The sequence below is a fragment of the Alnus glutinosa genome, chromosome 12, assembly GCF_958979055.1.
Source record: "Alnus glutinosa chromosome 12, dhAlnGlut1.1, whole genome shotgun sequence".
NCBI classification, from domain to species: domain Eukaryota; kingdom Viridiplantae; phylum Streptophyta; class Magnoliopsida; order Fagales; family Betulaceae; genus Alnus; species Alnus glutinosa.
The window spans coordinates 14,567,391-14,585,567 of NC_084897.1; the positions used below are offsets into that span (position 1 = coordinate 14,567,391).

Here is an 18,177-nt window from a genome sequence, read left to right on the forward strand (position 1 = left end):
TTTGGTTTTGTGTGATTCCAACTTACTGATTTTATGGGGTTTGATTTTATAGGTGAGAAGGGGAGGAGGATCAGAGAGCTCTGCACTTTTGCCCAGGCCAAATCTCTACGCTACAAGCTCCTCTGTGGTCTCACTATTCAGAGGTTAGTCTTAATTCGTTGCTATACTTTTGTATATTAGGATTTCTTGTGGGCCTAGAATCAGGGACAACTGAAACCCACCCTTGCAATTGAGCTGCAAAAATTCTAGGTTTAAGTGAACTGAAGCTGCAATTTCAATCTTCAGTACTCTTTAGAGCCTTTAGTAAATTAAAACTTAGATGAACAATAGAACATAAAAGGAAGAATTTCAGTCGTCTTCAAGTCTTTTAAGGAGCTCAAAAGAGGAATGCAAAAGAAAAAAAAAAATCAAGAACGAAGAAATTTACTTCGGTCATCAACTTCAAGTCTTTCTCGAACAAAGAAGGAAGAAATTGGATGTGTTTACTGTTTAGAATGTCTCATCTTGTACGGTTAAAAAAGAGGAAGCAATTTGCAAAAGAAAAGTTTTCAAAGTGAAAAGAAAAAGCAGAGGCAAGTGTAAAACAGCTGGCTAAGAGCTGTTATCAACTTCTGGAGCTTCTAGAAGAGTTGCACTGCAGTGAACATTTACGTTTTATATGCAACCGATTTCCTTGTAGAACTTGGCCTTTCAGGTATTTTGTATGTAAATAAAGGGGAGGCTTGTATAAAAGCCCAAGAGAAGAAAGAAAAGAGATCTGATTTGATTTATTGGTTAAGAGGAAAAAAGGTATTAATGGTGTACAATAAGTTCTAAGTATTAAACGTTTCATTCCTTAATTAAATTTCAAAATTTCTCGTATAGCCCCTAATTGGATTAAACTCAATCACTTACGATTGAAATATATAATTGTAAATTATATTTATATGTTTTAAATAATAATTAAATTTTATTAAATTAATTTATTAATCATATTTTAAATATTTTTATTAATTTTATTTTTTAATATTGCCCCTCCTGGCTTCTTCCTTTCTTTTTTTTATTATTATTTTTTGTAAGTTGCATTTGAGGCGTTAGTGGGCTTAGGAGAAAAAAAAAAGTCTATCAGGTTTGGTTGACTTGTGTATTACTTATCCGTATAAACTTTAACTTAGTGTAACTCGGACCTTATTTTGAAGTTTTAGTATCAATGTACCTCTTCTGTCCAAATAAGCTATTAAGTTGAATAGAAAGCATGTATAATGATTAAATTGCCCTTGACAAGGATGTTTATTTTACATTTTTTTGGATATAAAAGTATTCTATATTTGATTTTCAAAATTGACATAAAGGGTATTTGAGAATTAAAATTTAAATCTAATAAAAAAATTATTTTTTAATCTATAACAAAATTTGTGTTTCTTAGTTGCTCAATACAAGTCTAAAAAACATAAAACATGAAACATGATTATCTAGTCCTGAAGTTGACGGTTGCACCTATCAATTTGAATTGGTAATATGCTTAAAGATTGATATTATTATTAGGAGAAAAATCTCTAGATCACTTCAATTACAATTAGTATAACAATCTTCGACATTTCAGGGAAATTTACAAAATTTTTATTGTATTTTTTTCCTGCATAATGAAACTCATACCTTTGCATGGACTAGAATGGCTCTAGCTCAAAACATACTTATTCAAGATTAAGATATTTAGAAACATGTTTCAAGTGAATTCTGAAAATTAGCCGACTAGTCTTTTTGATTGTTACAATTTTATTAATTCTTATAAATAGCTTGAAATGAGTTTGATGTGATTAAATGTAGGCAATGAGTAATGAAACTAGTGATAGAGACATCAATATGGATAAGAGTTGGATGAAAGAAACTACCCGATCTTCAGAGCTATATCAAAAAGGTGTTAAAGAATTCCTGAGAATGGCACGTAGATGTGTGGATGTCTATAATATGGTGAGGTGTCCATGTCGTGACTGCACAAATCGATATTATAAGCATATTGAAGTGGTCGAGCTTCACTTGATTCATTTCAGAATTGATCAGACATACACTCGATGGTTATTTCATGGGGAAGATTTGGACAAAGTGAACGCGACTACCAACTTGGACGCTGATATGAATGCAATGATAGAGGAGATTGATGGGGTTGAAGAATTGTTAGGCGATATTCGTATGGGAACATTTGTGGATGCTAACATAGGTGAATCATCTACTACTCAGGGTCCAAGGACTGACAATCACGAATAGAGAACCTCTTTTGATCGAATGTGGGAAAATGGCATGTGTGAACTTTATCCAGGCTGTAAGAAATCGTCAAAAATTGCTTTCATTTTGAAGATGCTTCATATAAAGACAATTTGCAACATGACTAACAAGGCATTCGATATGGTGCTTAACTTGATTAAGGAGGTCCTTCCAAATGGAGAGACATTGCCATGCTCGTACAGAGAAGCAAAGCGGTTTACCCGAGACTCTCATTCCTTGGTGACCTTTTTATCACTATATTATATCTCTGGTTTGTTGATATTCAAGGTTGTGCTTTGGAAAATTTGACAATTGAATTGTGCAATAATGCTGTCAAAGAGAGATTGGGTCATTGTTGGGTTCTTGTTGCTTTGAATTATTGTTATTTGATACTTTGGACTAATTTTGAGGTTTTGGGTATGATAATTTGGGTATGATAATTTCAATGTTTTTACAACATTATTTTGGAATATCTTGAATTTCTTTAATATGCATATATGCTTTTTTGTGGATTCTAAATTTATGCATATGCTAGTTGAATGTAGGATTAGTATTTGATGCTGTTTGTATAGTTGAACATTACTAACTTCATCAAATTATTTCCTTTTTTTTTTTTCCTCTTTTTCTCGTCTTTTTTTTTTTTGTCCAAATTGGATATGCTTTTATTGTTTCTCTAGTATTCATGGACTTCATTCTTTGTGATGATTTGGATCCTGCCATGAAATACTATTGGAAGTCTTCACAGTTAGCAGAAAAGATAACATCGCTTAACATAAGCACATAGAATTTCTATTTGTAAAATCATATACATAAAGCTTTTACATTATGCAACTGGATGTGCATGATCATGTGCAGGCGCAAGTGGGTAGTTAAGCTTTTTCTTTGCAACCATGAGATTAGTCTTTGCAAGATGATAAATTTAAAGTTGTTACTATATTGCTTCTTGTAGGTACAACAAGAATGCAACTATCTAGCAGGATGGTTTTCTACAAGAGAAGTTGATGCTAGAAGAGCACATGCATTAGAAAATCTTCAAGTGGAGCTTAGAATGGCACAAAGAAAGGTCTAAACATTTAAAGAGCTATACTTCTGTCATTGGATTACTATTTTCCTTTGTTGATAAAGTAAATATTATTGCAAATAGTTTATGGTATGTATGTATGTTCTGCTTACATGATCAATGAAAATCTAAATGGTAGCATTACCTTAGATTTGGTTGAGAAAATCAATTATCTATGATAAATATGAATATGAATGATGCCTTTATTGGTTAGCCTTTTACTGGATCTGATCATATTATTAATTCTAAGGAGATAAACAGGAGAAATTTTGGGCAAAATATATTTAAAGCCCTATGTAATTGTAGTGCGCAGAAGTGCATGTGCTTGGTATCCTCAATATAGTGACAGTTTTATACCAATTTTCAATTTTTTTTCATTTATGTTCAAATGTCAACCTCCAAAATTGAATTATTGTTATTTGGTACCTTAGACTAATTTTGAGGTTTTGGGTATGATAATTTGTAGAAGGTGCATTTTTTTCCCTCTTTTTTTGTTGGTTTGAGTTCTAATTTGGCATCTGAAAATGGAATTTCTAAATTTATGCATATGCTAGTTGAATGTAGGTTTAGTATTTATTCTAGTTTGTATAGTTGAACATTACAAACTTCATCAATTTATTTCCCTTTCTTAGGTTATGGTTGAAGCTTGTCTATTCGAACAATTATTGTTTGTATTACAAGGTAAAGATTTTATGCGATTTTTCGTTTAAAAACTTTGAATAGTAAACCTCCCTTGACATGTTTATCAAGATCAAAGAACTTTGAGTAAACAAAGCAAGGGAGTAAAATTATATAACACAATTTTCTTTTTAAGTGTAAAGGATGACAAGAGAAAAAGATAAGCAAGAAATTGCGATGCTCAATGGCCCAAGTGATGGTAAGTTATTTCAATCCCATTGTCACTCACTTATTGGTGGAAGCACTGTGAAATGTAACAAGCGGGAGGCTTGCATGGAGTTATAAGGATGGGTACAAATTATTTGGAGTGTTTGGCTATTGACTACATATTGGCTACTTTTTAAGTATTAGACTTGTCTACAATGCTTTCACCACAAGAAAAACACATTATGTGAAAAGTTACATCAAGTATGTTGCATTATGCCATTCTATTTAGTTTGAGAATTTTGTTAATGATAGTGTTATTGTCTATATGGTCTTAGTGTTATTATCTCTCTTAGTTTTGTGTCATATTTTATTTTGACGTATGTGTTTGAGTTTTGGATGTGGGTACGATTTGTCTTGTGAATTTTTTTACTAGATTATAGAAAATTAGCATGTGGGTAGGGTTTGCTGGTGATATCATAACATGTGTTTTGATCTTGTAGTCTTGGTTGATGGTTGTTTAGATTTTGGGGTGTCAAAAGAAATGTGTGCATGTCACAGAACTTTCCTCTGTTCATGCTTATTTAATCATTTCCTTCCATTTCCACACTCCAACGCTTAGGCAGAGATAATTTGAATAACTGCAACTGATTTGGCCCAGCAAATAAGCTCTTGAATACATATGAATTATCATGAAATGTTTCCCAATTCATATTAGTTTGAGTAATGGGTTGAACCAATTAATGGATTGATTCTAGCAAGAGGCAAAGTTTTAATAGGTAGAGAGCTATAGAATATTGTGAGAGACTATCAATGCAGCCAATAAGTGAATCACGGCATTTCTTTTATTTGAAGACAGCCTAGAAAGTGTGAGGAGTAAGTTGACAGTCCAACTTATCTTTAAAATCATTTCCTTTTTTCCATAGGATTTTGCTTGGAAGCACCAAATCCAAGTGAGGCAGTATGTTTTCGATATCAAAACATCAATTGTTGTGTCTATGATTTCTGAAATCCAAAATTTCCAAATTTCCACGGATGTATTTAACATTTTTGTAGTAAGTTGCTAATATTCTCCTTTGCTGCATGAGGTTAAGAGATTAAAACACCATTTTGATTATCATTTATAACTTTGGAGGGTAAGATATAATGCAGGAAATACTAGGACAACCAACAGCTGCATTTTAAGCAATCCTTCTACAAATATTTGAACTCCATTAGACAAGGGGTTTCAGGAAGTGCACGATTAAATTAATTAATGGTTTATCATTTACTTAAAGGATTTTGATGGTCATTTGGGGTATTTTAGTTCTATCATTAGACTCAAAAATTGTATCTACTTTTCTATTGTTTTTATTGCTCATGACATTTATTTTTGACATTTTCTAATGTTGATCATATCATTATCTTTGTGGGTTTGTCTTTATTATGGGGACTAGTCGTTCATCTGCTACCAGTGCAAGGTGTGGTTAATTTTCTTCTAGATGGTCCCGCACAAGGTTTGGTTATGAATATGGTGATGACTGGGAATTGCTTCTTTGGTTATGACTGATTTTATGTATTGTCGTGAATATTCTGCTTTGGCATGCTTGTTCCTTTAATAGAGAAGGGACTTGGCATTTTACTCTTTGTTGTGGGGTTGTCACGGATTGGCCGAACAGAATTTTGAGTTGATTGTTGTTAAATGTCCTTTTCATTCTCCTGATTTTGTTGATGCTAGTGTCACTACTAAATGTAGCCAAGTGGTTGATGCCCTTGTATTATTTTTTAATAGCTATTTTATACAATAGCCCTTGTATTATTTTTTTAAGTACAAGTGTTTCGTTTGGTAATTTTTGTTTTTAAATAGCATGTATAAAACAAATGACAAAAAGTAGGAAAGAGAAAAAAAAATAATAAAATAAGAATATAGAGTTAAGAATAAATAATCGGATGAAGTGTGCCTTTTAAAACCCATTAGCTAAACAAGATAAAGTGAGTTTTGATTAGTTATTTTAGATTGAATTATACACGATACAATGTGAGTGTTCTTAGGTGGTCTTTTGATGTTTTGAAGTTTAATAATTAGCTTTTACTGTATTTGGTGTTGGTTAGGTATATGAACTAGTCTACTTAACTTATAGGTTATTAGTTTTAATTATAAATGAATTATTGAAAATTAATTTTTTGGTATATATATATATATATTTTTTAAAAAAATAAAACATTATTAGCGGCGACTATCAAGTTGCCGCTAATAATGTTTTATTTTTAATTTTTAAATATTATTAGAGGCGACTTTATAGTCGCCGCTAATGATTTTTTATTTTCTAAAATGTCATTAGCGGCGACACTTATGTTGCCGCTAATACTATATTATTAGCGGCGACTTATTATGTCGCCGCTAATAATGTTTTATTTTTAATTTTTTAATATTATTATAAAGTCGCCGCTAATGATTTTTTTATTTTTTAAAATGTCATTAGCAGGGACTTAAGTGTCGCCGCTAATACTATATTATTAGCGGCGACCAAATAAGTCGCCGCTAATACTATATTGTTAGTGGCGACCAAATAAGTCGCCGCTATTGGTCAAACAATAGCGGCGACCCATGATTTTGGTTAAAAGTTATTTTGCGGCGAAAAAAAATGTTTTGGCGGCAACAAAAGTCGCCGCTGTTGAGGTATCAATAGCGGCGACTTAGTGTGTCGCCGCTATTGATCATTAGCGTCGGAGTGTTTGTAGCAACCACATCAGCGGCAGCATGTCGCCGCTATTTCTCAATAGCGGCGACAAAAAGACTTTTAGCGGCGACTTTTGGTCGCCGCTAATAGTCTTTTTTTTTTTTTGTAGTGGAATCCGCATTTCAGAACAATTAATGCCCTTTTTTTAATGCAGTTTTAGGATATATAAACGGCATAAAATACTTGGTGCCGTTTAATTAATGCCGCTTCTTAAATGGCATTATTTTTTTTTTTTTTGATAAGTAAGAAAATTTTATTAAAAATGCGTAAAGCATCCCTAAGTACACAGGTATACACATAGGAGCAACTCAGCTAGCCCACAAAAAGAACCCAAGAAAACCCACAAGGACCCACAACACCCAAAGCTCACATAAAACCCAAAATACAGTAGATGCCCCATTAAACACCCAAACCAACCTCGAAACTACAACAACCCAACAAACCCCCCACACCCACCAAAAACCCCAAACAACCCTACTCAAATGGCATTAATGTAGTGGTCTTAAATTAATTTAATGCCGCTTAAAATGCAAACGGCGTTAATTTATGCTGTTTTTTGAGAACCGGCATTATATGTATTAATGCCGCTTACTGTTCAAACGGCATAAAATTTATGCCATTTTTACAATTTAATGCTGCTTATTGTTCAAAACGGCAATAAATGTAATGATTCATCCAAAAAATAAAAAATAAACCTTCTGTAACACATTAGGCAGGACAATTCCAGTACATTAAGAACGCATATTAAATCAAAATTTTACTTTCCAGACTAGGGAGATAATGTGCAGAAATTGTATGGAGCCCAAATGATTCAAGACCTTCATCAAAAAGACGTTTTCCCAGTTGACTGCTGAGAATCACAGCTAGCCTGCTGAAAGAAAAATAAAGTACCAAACTGAGAAAGTAATTTTAAACATTAATCTTAATCTGTTCACTTTGAGTATATGATAATGCAGTAATGCACAGGTTTTAGAGTCATATTAGGATCTTTTCAATGAGAATGATGTGAACCATTTACAAGCACTCGTAGGCTTGTTTTTTCTGAATAACAAGTCCCAAATACAGCCACTAATCAATAGCTCTTTTCAATAAAGAATGTTTTATGGCATGCATATGTCCCTATAACAGCATAACAAATGCAACAACCAGCCATTTTTTTAATTTGAAACATACGGTATGACAAAAAAAAAACAAATAAGCCTGAGAGAAATTACATTAAATACCCAATCTCCTTGCATGCAGTATGTCCACTTCGAACAAAAGAAAGATAAATGATTTCTTAAAGATTAAACTTAGAATTTTTAAAGGAACATACGTGAAAGATTTTCCTTTGAAAAATATAGGAGGAGCAACCGCAGCTACTATGCAGAAGCCAATGTGGACCTGCAGCAGAAGAGAAATTAGGTGTCTTTTGATCCTTAAATTAAACAGAAGAATTGAGTAAGGAATGTAAGAAGTTTACCATATAAAACATGAAAAACCATCCAAAGTTCATGGCACTGTCTTTCCTGCAAGAGAAATAAAAGAGAGACTTCAAACATACTCAGCACAGGCTTGAAAATATGAGTGTTTTTTTTTTTTTTGTTTTTTCACTTGGTTCCTTTTGCATTGGTAAATGGGCAGATCCATGGCATAAACACTATTTTTCAGAAGATCAGACTATCCAAGTTCTTCCAAGAGAGATATACACCTTACAGTCATAGATATGCATTTCTATTAAAACTCCTCCATATATCCATTAAGTATTTGCACCCATCTAATCAGATTAGTGGTGGAGAACCTACAGCTAAACAGGCCCCACATATATTGTTAAAAACATGAACTAAGTACTTTGATCAGCTAATGAAAATCACACCCTAAGTTATAAAATAAACCAAATGTAAATCGTATCAAAAATAAAAACAAATACTATAAATGAAGCCCCCAAACTAGTTATGGTGTCTATCCCCAAAAGGGCCTATATTAATAAATCCAATGCATTTATGATGTTGTACAGATAACAATTACTGACATAAATGCGAAGCTAAGTAAAGCACCGGTTGGGGTTGAGTTCCATTAACCTTGTAACGGAGCCATCAGAGGCAGCGGTGAATGCAACAGATTCGTTCTGGAAACAACAATCGAGAAGCGCGGCTTCAGACGGAGCTTCGAACCTAAGTGCAGAACCATCCACATCGTACAACCGAATACTCTGCGTAGAGAGATCACTAGTTACTTCAAAAGCGAACAAAACAGAATTAGAAGCCCCAAAATTTAGCGTAAATAATGAAATCAAAACAAAAATAAAACTCACGGAGTCCCAAGAAGAAATAAGGAGATTGTTAGACTGTGGAGCGAACCGGATTCTGAAAATATCACAGCCACTGTTGACACACACACAACCAACCAAACACATAAGCAATCCAGTAACCTATTTGGCCAACAATAGAGACCAAATCAAAACTCTAACAACATCACACCCGAACTCCAATCGGTTAACATCAACCCCAAATCTACCAATCTAAAACAATTGGAAATCATCCAACAACAAACCCATAGACCCACTACTCAATCGGTTGCTACAAGAACCCAAAGAGAAAGACTCATTCGGCTACCACAAATCCAACTCCAATCCAATCAGGATTGAAGGACACAACCCAAGGTCACCGAGAACCAACACAAATTTCTGCCCCTAATACCCATTAGAATTTTCAACTAAAACCCCTAAGCAATTCGGTCACAAACTTAACCAACCCAAAAATCACCTACACAGAAAACCCATACCAAAGCCCCAATCGGGAACTTCTAAATCAAAGATTTAAGCTCATAAATTCCAACAACCAACCAGATTTAAGCTCATAAATCTCAACGGGTATAAAGAAATCACAAGACCTGATTTTTGTGGTTTTTCCCCATGGCCGAACTCTCCGTTTTTCTTCTCCTTCTCCTTCTTCCGCGTAATCTTTCTCTCAGGTCTGTGTCGTCTCTTCATCTCGGGCTCTCTCTCCAACTCTCTGTCTCTCCTTCTCTCAATCCGTTCTCTCTATTAGTCTGGTCTGGGCTGATCTCTCTCTCAGTCTTGATCTCTCTCCCGATCTGTTCTCCCTCTCGGTAGTTCTCCCTAATTCTTTCCATCTATCTCGGTCTCGGTCTCTCTCTAATCTCTCTCTCGGTTGGGACGAAAAGAAAAGAAGAACAAGAAAGAGGAAAGAAAGGGAGGGGAGAAATAGGTCTTCCAATACGTACGTACCTAGCCTGCATGCATGGGGTGTATTGGGTTTTTTTTTTTTTTTTTTTTTTTTTTTTTTTTTTTTATATATTAACTAATTCGATCTAACATGTGCCCTAATTAAGTTCCTTTATATATTATTTTTGGATTGATTTAGCTTGTAATTTATTTGAAGTTAACACTTATTTGTTTTTTTAATGTACCAATTAATTAATTCTTGAATCCTATGGATTTTGGGCATGCAGGTGACTCATTTCTAATGATATAATTATAAGTTGTTGAATCATACAGCAAATTAACACTACAAGAAATTTGATTATCAACGGCCACATTATTAGCGGCCACTTTTAAAAGTACTATTAGCGGCCAAACATAATTGGCCGCTAATAGTCGCCGTTATTTGTAAACTATTAGCGACCACCTAATTGTGGCCGCTAATAACTTGGCAGGGAGTTGCGGAAAATTCCAGGAAACTATTATATAGCCGCTAATAATCCATTATTAGCAGTTACTTTTTTTGCCGCTAATAGTTTTATTATTAGTTTCCCGCAACTCCCCCTACCAAGTTATTAGCGGCCACTTTTTTATATGGCCGCTAATAATATTTTTACTTTTTTTTTTCTTTTTTTTCTTTTTTTATGTTTTCAAAATTTTCATTTTTTTTGTTTTTATTTTAAATATATATTTTTCATTCTTAATTTTTTTTTTGTTTTTCTTTAATTTTTTTAATTTGTTTGTAAAAAATATTTAAAAAAAGTTTTGGTTTTTTAAAAATAATAAAAAGAAAAGTTTTTTTTTTTTAAAAAAAAAAAAAAAAAAAAAAATCATTTTCATTAGGTAACCACTAATAATATTTTTACTTTTTTTTTTTTTTTTTTTTTTTTTTTTATGTTTTCCAAATTTCCAATTTTTATTTAAAAAAAAAAATCATTTTCATTAGTAACCACTAATAATAAAACTATTAGCGGCTTACTAATAATAAAACTATTAGCGGCCAAAAAAGTGGCCGCTAATAATATTTTTATTTTTTTCTTTTTTCTTTTTTTTTTTTTAATTTATTTTACGTTTTCAAAATTTCCAGTTTTTATTTTTTTAAAAAAAAAATCATTTTCATTAGTAACCACTAATAATAAAACTATTAGCGGCCACTTTTTTATGTGGCCGCTAATAATATTTTTACTTTTTTCTTTTTTCGTTTTTTTTTTTTTTTAATGTTTTCAAAATTTCCAGTTTTTTTTTAAAAAAATATATATATTTTTCATTTTTAATTTTTTTTTTGTTTTTCTTTAATTTTTTTAATTTGTTTGTAAAAACTAATTTTGTTTTTCGAGATTTTTTTTTTTTTTTAAATAAATAAAAAAAAGTTAAGTTTTGGTTTTTCTTTAAAAAAAAAAAAAATTCGTTCTTTTTTCTTCTTTTTTTTTTTTAAAAAAAAAATTAATAGAAAACTAGTTTTTTATTTTTATTTTTTAAAAAATTGTTTTTATAATGAATGCATTATGGTCAATCAGATGGTTTATCAATCATATTAATCGATCAAACCTTCATTGTGTGAAGTCTGATCAGTCGACCTCTATCACGATCGATCAAATGATCTATCGATCATATTGGTTTATCAAGATCGATCGAATAATCTATCGATCATATTGATCGATCACGATCGATCGGATGATTTATTGGTCATATTTATTTATCAGGATCGATCGGATGATCTATCGGTCCTATCGATAAATCACGATCGATCGGATGATCGATCGCACGTTAGATCGAACCTATAACTGTATCAAGTTTGATTGATCGGATGTTCCTGTCACAATAGATCGGACCGATGCACTAGGATGAATTAGATATTTGATCAAACCTTCACTTGTGTCAAGTTTGATCGATCATTTGATCTTATTACGATCGATTAGACATCCAATTGTAGGTGTTTTTGTAATGGGAGGAGGAAGAAAAAAAATAAAAATAAATGAAAGAATTAGTGATGTTTTACATTTGACACATCACTAATTAGTGACAGATATTATATTGATCATATGACCCATTCTGTCATGATCGATTGGACTAGTACTTATTAGGATCAATCGCACGTTAGATCGAACATTCACTATGTCAAGTACGATTGATTGAACTCTATCACGATCGATCGGACTAATTAATGCACTATGATCGATCGGATGGTCTATCGATTATGTTGATCCATCACAATCGATCGGATGATTTATTGTTCCTATTGATCTATCACGATCGATCGGATAGGATCGATACTATCACGATCGATTGGATCGATACTATCAAGATCGATTGGATGATCTATCGATCCTACGGATCGATCACGATCGATGGGATCGATCCCATTAATTGATCATGATCAATCAGATAGGAGCGATACTATAATGATCGATCGGATGATCTAACGATCCTCGATCGATCGGATAGGATCGATACTATAACGATCGATCGGATGGTCTAACAATCCTATCGATTGATCAGATTATCTATCGATCCTATTGATCTATCACGATCGATCGGATATGATCGATACTATCACGATCGATTGGATGATCTAACGATCTTATTGATCGATCGGATGATCCAACGATCCTATTGATCAATCACAATCGATCAGATGATTTATCGATCCTATTGATCTATCACGATCGATCAGATGATCTATCGATCATATTGATCGATTACGATCGATCGGATGATCTATCAATCATATTGATCTTTCACGACCGATCGGATGATCTAACAATCCTATTTATCGATCACGATCGATCGGATTATCTATCGATCCTATTGATCTATCACGATCGATTGGATAGGATCGATACTATCACGATCGATCAGATAAGATCGATACTATCACGATAGATCAAATGATCTATCAATCCTATTGTTCGATCACGATCGATTGGATGATCTATCGATCCTATGGATCGATCACAATCGATCTGATGATTTATCGATCCTATGGATCGATTACGATCGATCGGATGATTTATCGATCCTATGGATCGATCACGATTGATCGGATGATCTAACGATCTTATTGATCGATCACGATCGATCGGATAATCTATCGATCCTATTGATCTATCACTTTCGATGGGATGATCTATCGATACTATTGATCGATACAATCACGATCGATCGAATGATCTATTAATCCTAATGATCGATCACGATCGATCGGATGATCTATCGATCATATGGATCGATCACGATCAATCGGATGACTTATCCATCCTATGGATCGATCACGATCGATCGGATGATCTATCGATCCATAGGATCGATCACGGTCGATCGGATGATCTATCGATCCTATCGATCGATCACGATCAATCGGATGATCTATCGATCTTATCGATCGATCACGATAGATCGGATGATCTATCGATCCTATTGCTCTATCACGATTGATCGGATGATCTATCGATCGTAGTGGAGTAGTCTGATCGATCGGATGATCTATCGATCCTATCGATCTATCACGATTGATTGGATGATCTATCGATCTTATCGATCAATCACGATAGATCGGATGATCTATCGATCCTATTGCTCTATCACGATCGATCGGATGATCTATCGATCCTAGTGGAGTAGTCTGATCGATCAGATGATTTATTGATCCTATTGATCGATCACGATAGATCGGATGATCTATCGATCCTATTGCTCTATCACGATCGATCAGATGATCTATCAATCCTAGTGGAGTAGTCTGATCGATCGTGATAAAACAATAGGATCAATAGACCATCTGATCAATCATAATGCATTAATTAGTTCGATCGAATGTCCAATCAATCTTAATAAGTACGAGTCAACTAACAATTGTGGTACTTTCTGTACTGAGGCATCGGTCCGATCTATTGTGACATGAATGTCCGATCAATCAAACTTGACACAGTTATCAGTTCGATTTAACATGTGGTCGATCATGACATGATCGATTGAATCATCCAATCGATCTTGGTGTATTACTCTGGTCAAAAAAAAAAAAATTTCGAAAAAAAAAAAAAAAACTAAAAAAACCAAAAGTTATTTTTTAAGAACAAATTTAAAACATTAAAGAAAAACGAAAAAAGATTTTTTTTTTTTTTTTTAAAAAAAAAGCTGGAAATTATGGAAACTATTTTTTTTTAAAAAAAAAAAAAAACAAAACAAACGAAAAAGAAAAACCTGTTTTCTATTAAATTAAAAAAACAAGAAAAAAAAAATGATTTTTTTTTTATTTAAAAAAAATAAACTGAAAATGAAAAAAACCAATTTTTTTGAAAAAAAAATTAAAAAAATTAAAGAATAAAGAATAAAAATTAAAAAACGAAAAAAGATGTTTTTTTTAAAAAAAAAAAAAAAAAAAAAAAAAAAAAAAAAAAAAACTGAAAATTATGAAAACAATTTAACAAAAAGGATAAAAGAAAATCCTGTTTTCTATTAAATTAAAAAAATGAAAAATAATAATTTTTTTTTTTTTTTTGTCTTTTAAAAAAAGCAAATGAAAAAAAAAACTGAAAAATTAAGAAAAGTAAACAAATATACTCATGAATGAGCTTGGGGGGGGGGGGGGGGGGCTAGGCGGGACACGAAAGTTTCGTGTCCTGCGCGCGCCATATCCCAAGACTCAGAAACTTTTGATTTTATTTATTTTGATTTACTTAATTTTTGTTTCTTTCTAGAAGTCTCCCTATATCTCCTTTCTATCTCTTTCTCTCATTTTTTTTTTTTGTGGACAAAACCTCTCTCTCAGCTCTCTCTCTTTCGTTACTCTCTCCCTCTCATCTCCATTCTCAAATCTCTCATCTCTCTCTCTTGCTCTATCACAGACACCGTCGGCCACCGCTCTCCGTCACCAGTAAGTCCTCTCTCTAGCTCTCTCACTCTCTCTGATCTCTTTTTCTCAGATCTAAAATCTCTTCAGCCTTCCAAGAAGCCTCAAATGGGGTTCTTCATGCTCTCACCAAAGGTCTCTTCCAGAATACTTCTTATGATTTTTTAGTTGAGTTGCGTATTTAATTTTTGTCTGACTTTGTTTTGTTTGCTAATTAATAAATATTTAATATTTATCTGTTTTTTTTTTCTTTTCTTTGTTTGGTTTGTTTTATTTTTCAGTTATGAAGGTTGCATTGTATGAGCAGAATGAGAAACCTTCTTCTGCCCTTGAGTAAGTTCATTTCTTTTATTTTATATATTTTTTTTAAGCAAATGCGTTTTTTGATCTGATTTCAAATATATGTGTGTCACTTTGTATTTGGGCATGAACTGGTGATAGAATTTTCTTCTTCTATATATAGTTGTGCGGCACTTTCTTCTTCTTCTGTTTTTTTTTTTTTTTTTTTTGGTTTTCTGGTATACCGCAAGGAGCCGGCATCACTTTCTTCTTCTTCTTTTTTTTTTTTTTTTTTTTTATTTTTTATTTTTTATGATGTATTTGTATTTAGTTTTATTTATCACTTAACATTGTTGCGAGGAGGTCTGAGAATATATATATATATATATATATATATATATATATATATATATATATATATATATATATTTATATTTATATTTATATATTTTTTTTCATTTTTTAATAGTATTAGTTGCATATAGAGATTTAATTAATGCAGTGAAAATAAATGGATCTAATTTTTTTTTTTTTTCAATTTTTTAATAGTATTTGTGGCCGCTAATAGTTAAAACAGTCAGATATTATTAGCGGCCACATGTGTGGCCGCTAATAGCGGCCACATACGTGTCGCTGCTAAATAGTCTAGTATTAGCGGCGATTTTAGACTCAGTTAACAATTATTAGTGACGGATAAAATTACTTTTAGGGGAGAAATTGGTGGCCGCTATAAAACAATTATTAGCGGCGAGCAAAAAAAGTGGCCGCTAATAGTCTTTAGCGTCAGACTATTAGTGGCCACTCTTTAGCGGCCAAATTTGGCCGCTATTTATTAATAGCGGCCAAAATAACATCATTAGCGGCCAAATTTGTTGGCCGCTAATGATCAAATTTTTTGTAGTGATATAAGTGCGGAAACAAGGGAGAGATATACCCACGTGCATTCTGCCTCACTCAATCTCAGGTGGTGAAATTGGAAAAGCATAGCAGCTGTGATGGCTATAAATAGGGCAGGATACCTATTGCAGCAGCACAAGCCAACTTCTTTGTTCTTCCCAGAAGAGGCTAAATTTAAGAGTTCCTAAATTCTAACCTCTCGCACTTTGTTTAATACGCAACCCTATGGCTGCCAATACGATAATTCATTGAGTGAGATAGTGTAGATAGTGTAGATAAAAGTGATCTGAATAATTTATTGAGTAAAACATTTAAATAGACTTCAACTAAGAAACAAACGACCCTACAAACAAGCACCCACTTGACCACAACTAATAACAACATGAACCATTATGTAACTAGGACTTCTAAACTAAAGGACTCAACGTGTAGTAGGAGAAACTAAGAAAATAATAATGCTCAATAAATGACTCACATAACTAGCTAAGAAATAAGAACATTAACACACTACTCACATAACAAGTTAATAAATAGGAACACTAACTTTTACATTATTTCTATCACTCCCCCTTAATGCAGAAAGTTTACAACTCCTAACATGTCTCTAAAACGAATGAATTTATCCGAAGGAACGGGCTTTGTGAATATATCTGCAAGCTGATCATTGGTATCACAGTAGGACATCTTGATGCTTCCTTTGTCAACCAATTCTCTAATAAAATGATGTATTGTCTCTATATGTCTTTTGCGGCTGTAAGACAACGGGTCTTTGTCATTGCATTGGTAGTCACAATTGATAATTGTAGCTTCCTGCTGATGTTGCTTCATGTCTTCCAAAATTCTTCTTAGCGAAATAGCTTGACAAGCTGTTGAAGTAATTACAGCAATATACACAGCTTCAAAAGATGACATTGCAGTAGATGGTTGCTTCTTTGAGCTCCAAGCAATTACTATTGAACCAAGGTTGTGCTTCTACGATCATCCAATGAACCTGCCCATCAAATTTCGGTCCTTCGCTTTCAGAAACTCCTTCAAGTGCTTCTCTTGGGCACTGCACCTCACTAACATATGCTGGATCTCCACAACCTTCGATTAAATCCCCTCCTCAAATCCTCAAACTCTTTGAAGAGCCTCGCCAAGCGATTTGATGACTAAACATCAGGAAAAACCCGGCAATAAAACACACACAAAAAAAAAAAAAAAACAAAACAAACAGAAGCTAGACAGCCAAACAAAAGCAGAAAAATCAAAGGACTAACCTTGAAGTGGTCGTGGATGAGCATGTCCACTAAACATTAGGCCGAAACTCTCCCGAGCCCCTTCATGTAATCCACCAAAAGAAGGTTGGTAAGGGCTTCAAGAGGATTCGCTTGAAGATCGTCTCCGAGAGACCTAAGCAGAGGCGTTCTTCAACTAGAGGGCTTAATCATCGGAGGACCTCTATAGACCGCAATTGTACTCCCAGGAGCCCTAGATGAAGGAGGAACTCTCAGAGAACTTACCAGGGGCTCAAGAGGAATACCGCTCCCGGATGTAGAGAGATCGGGGAGGCGAGACACTATTGTCGGCGTGGCATTGTCAAAAGTCTCCCCTGTTACCAAAGGAGTGACTGAAGGGTTAGAATCCTCCAGCTTAGAGAAGCTTGGCCGGGGAAAAGAAGAAAGGGTCCCCGAGAGGAGGTCAGCGAGTTGCCCCTCCCGGGAGCTTGGGCCTTTTAGAAGATTCGCCAACCTTGGCCTTTGCCTTGTTCGCCTTACGTTTCTCGACGGGACAAGGTCGAACTTTGGGCAGGACTACTACCCATTTCCCTCCATCAAGCCGAGACCCTGGCGTATCCCCCGAAACATGGCCACCCGAGTTTGAGCCAGAGGAGATGTTCATAAGGTCGTCGCCCGGATGATGTGACTCAGCAAACCCCCCAACGACATCCTCTGGCAAGAGAGAAGGTTCCACCATCCAAGCGAATGAGGACAAGTCATCAGAGGAGGAGGAGTAGCTTCGAGGGACTTGGGCAGTGTCTTGTTCACACCTTGGACTTTCCTCTTCGCCCAGACCTTTTCCCTCAAGGTTTTCTTCGCAGGAGATGCCTCGGGAACCAGCGGCTGTG

At 34.0% G+C, this 18,177-nt stretch overlaps 1 long non-coding RNA gene across 1 annotated transcript; it reads left to right on the forward strand.

Annotated features, from left to right (window-relative positions):
• Positions 1-3,189: 3,189 nt before the first annotated feature.
• On the forward strand, positions 3,190-3,972 carry LOC133851188 (uncharacterized). The gene is made up of 2 exons (XR_009895766.1): positions 3,190-3,304; positions 3,934-3,972. It is a non-coding gene; the product is annotated as an uncharacterized LOC133851188 (long non-coding RNA).
• Positions 3,973-18,177: the final 14,205 nt, after the last annotated feature.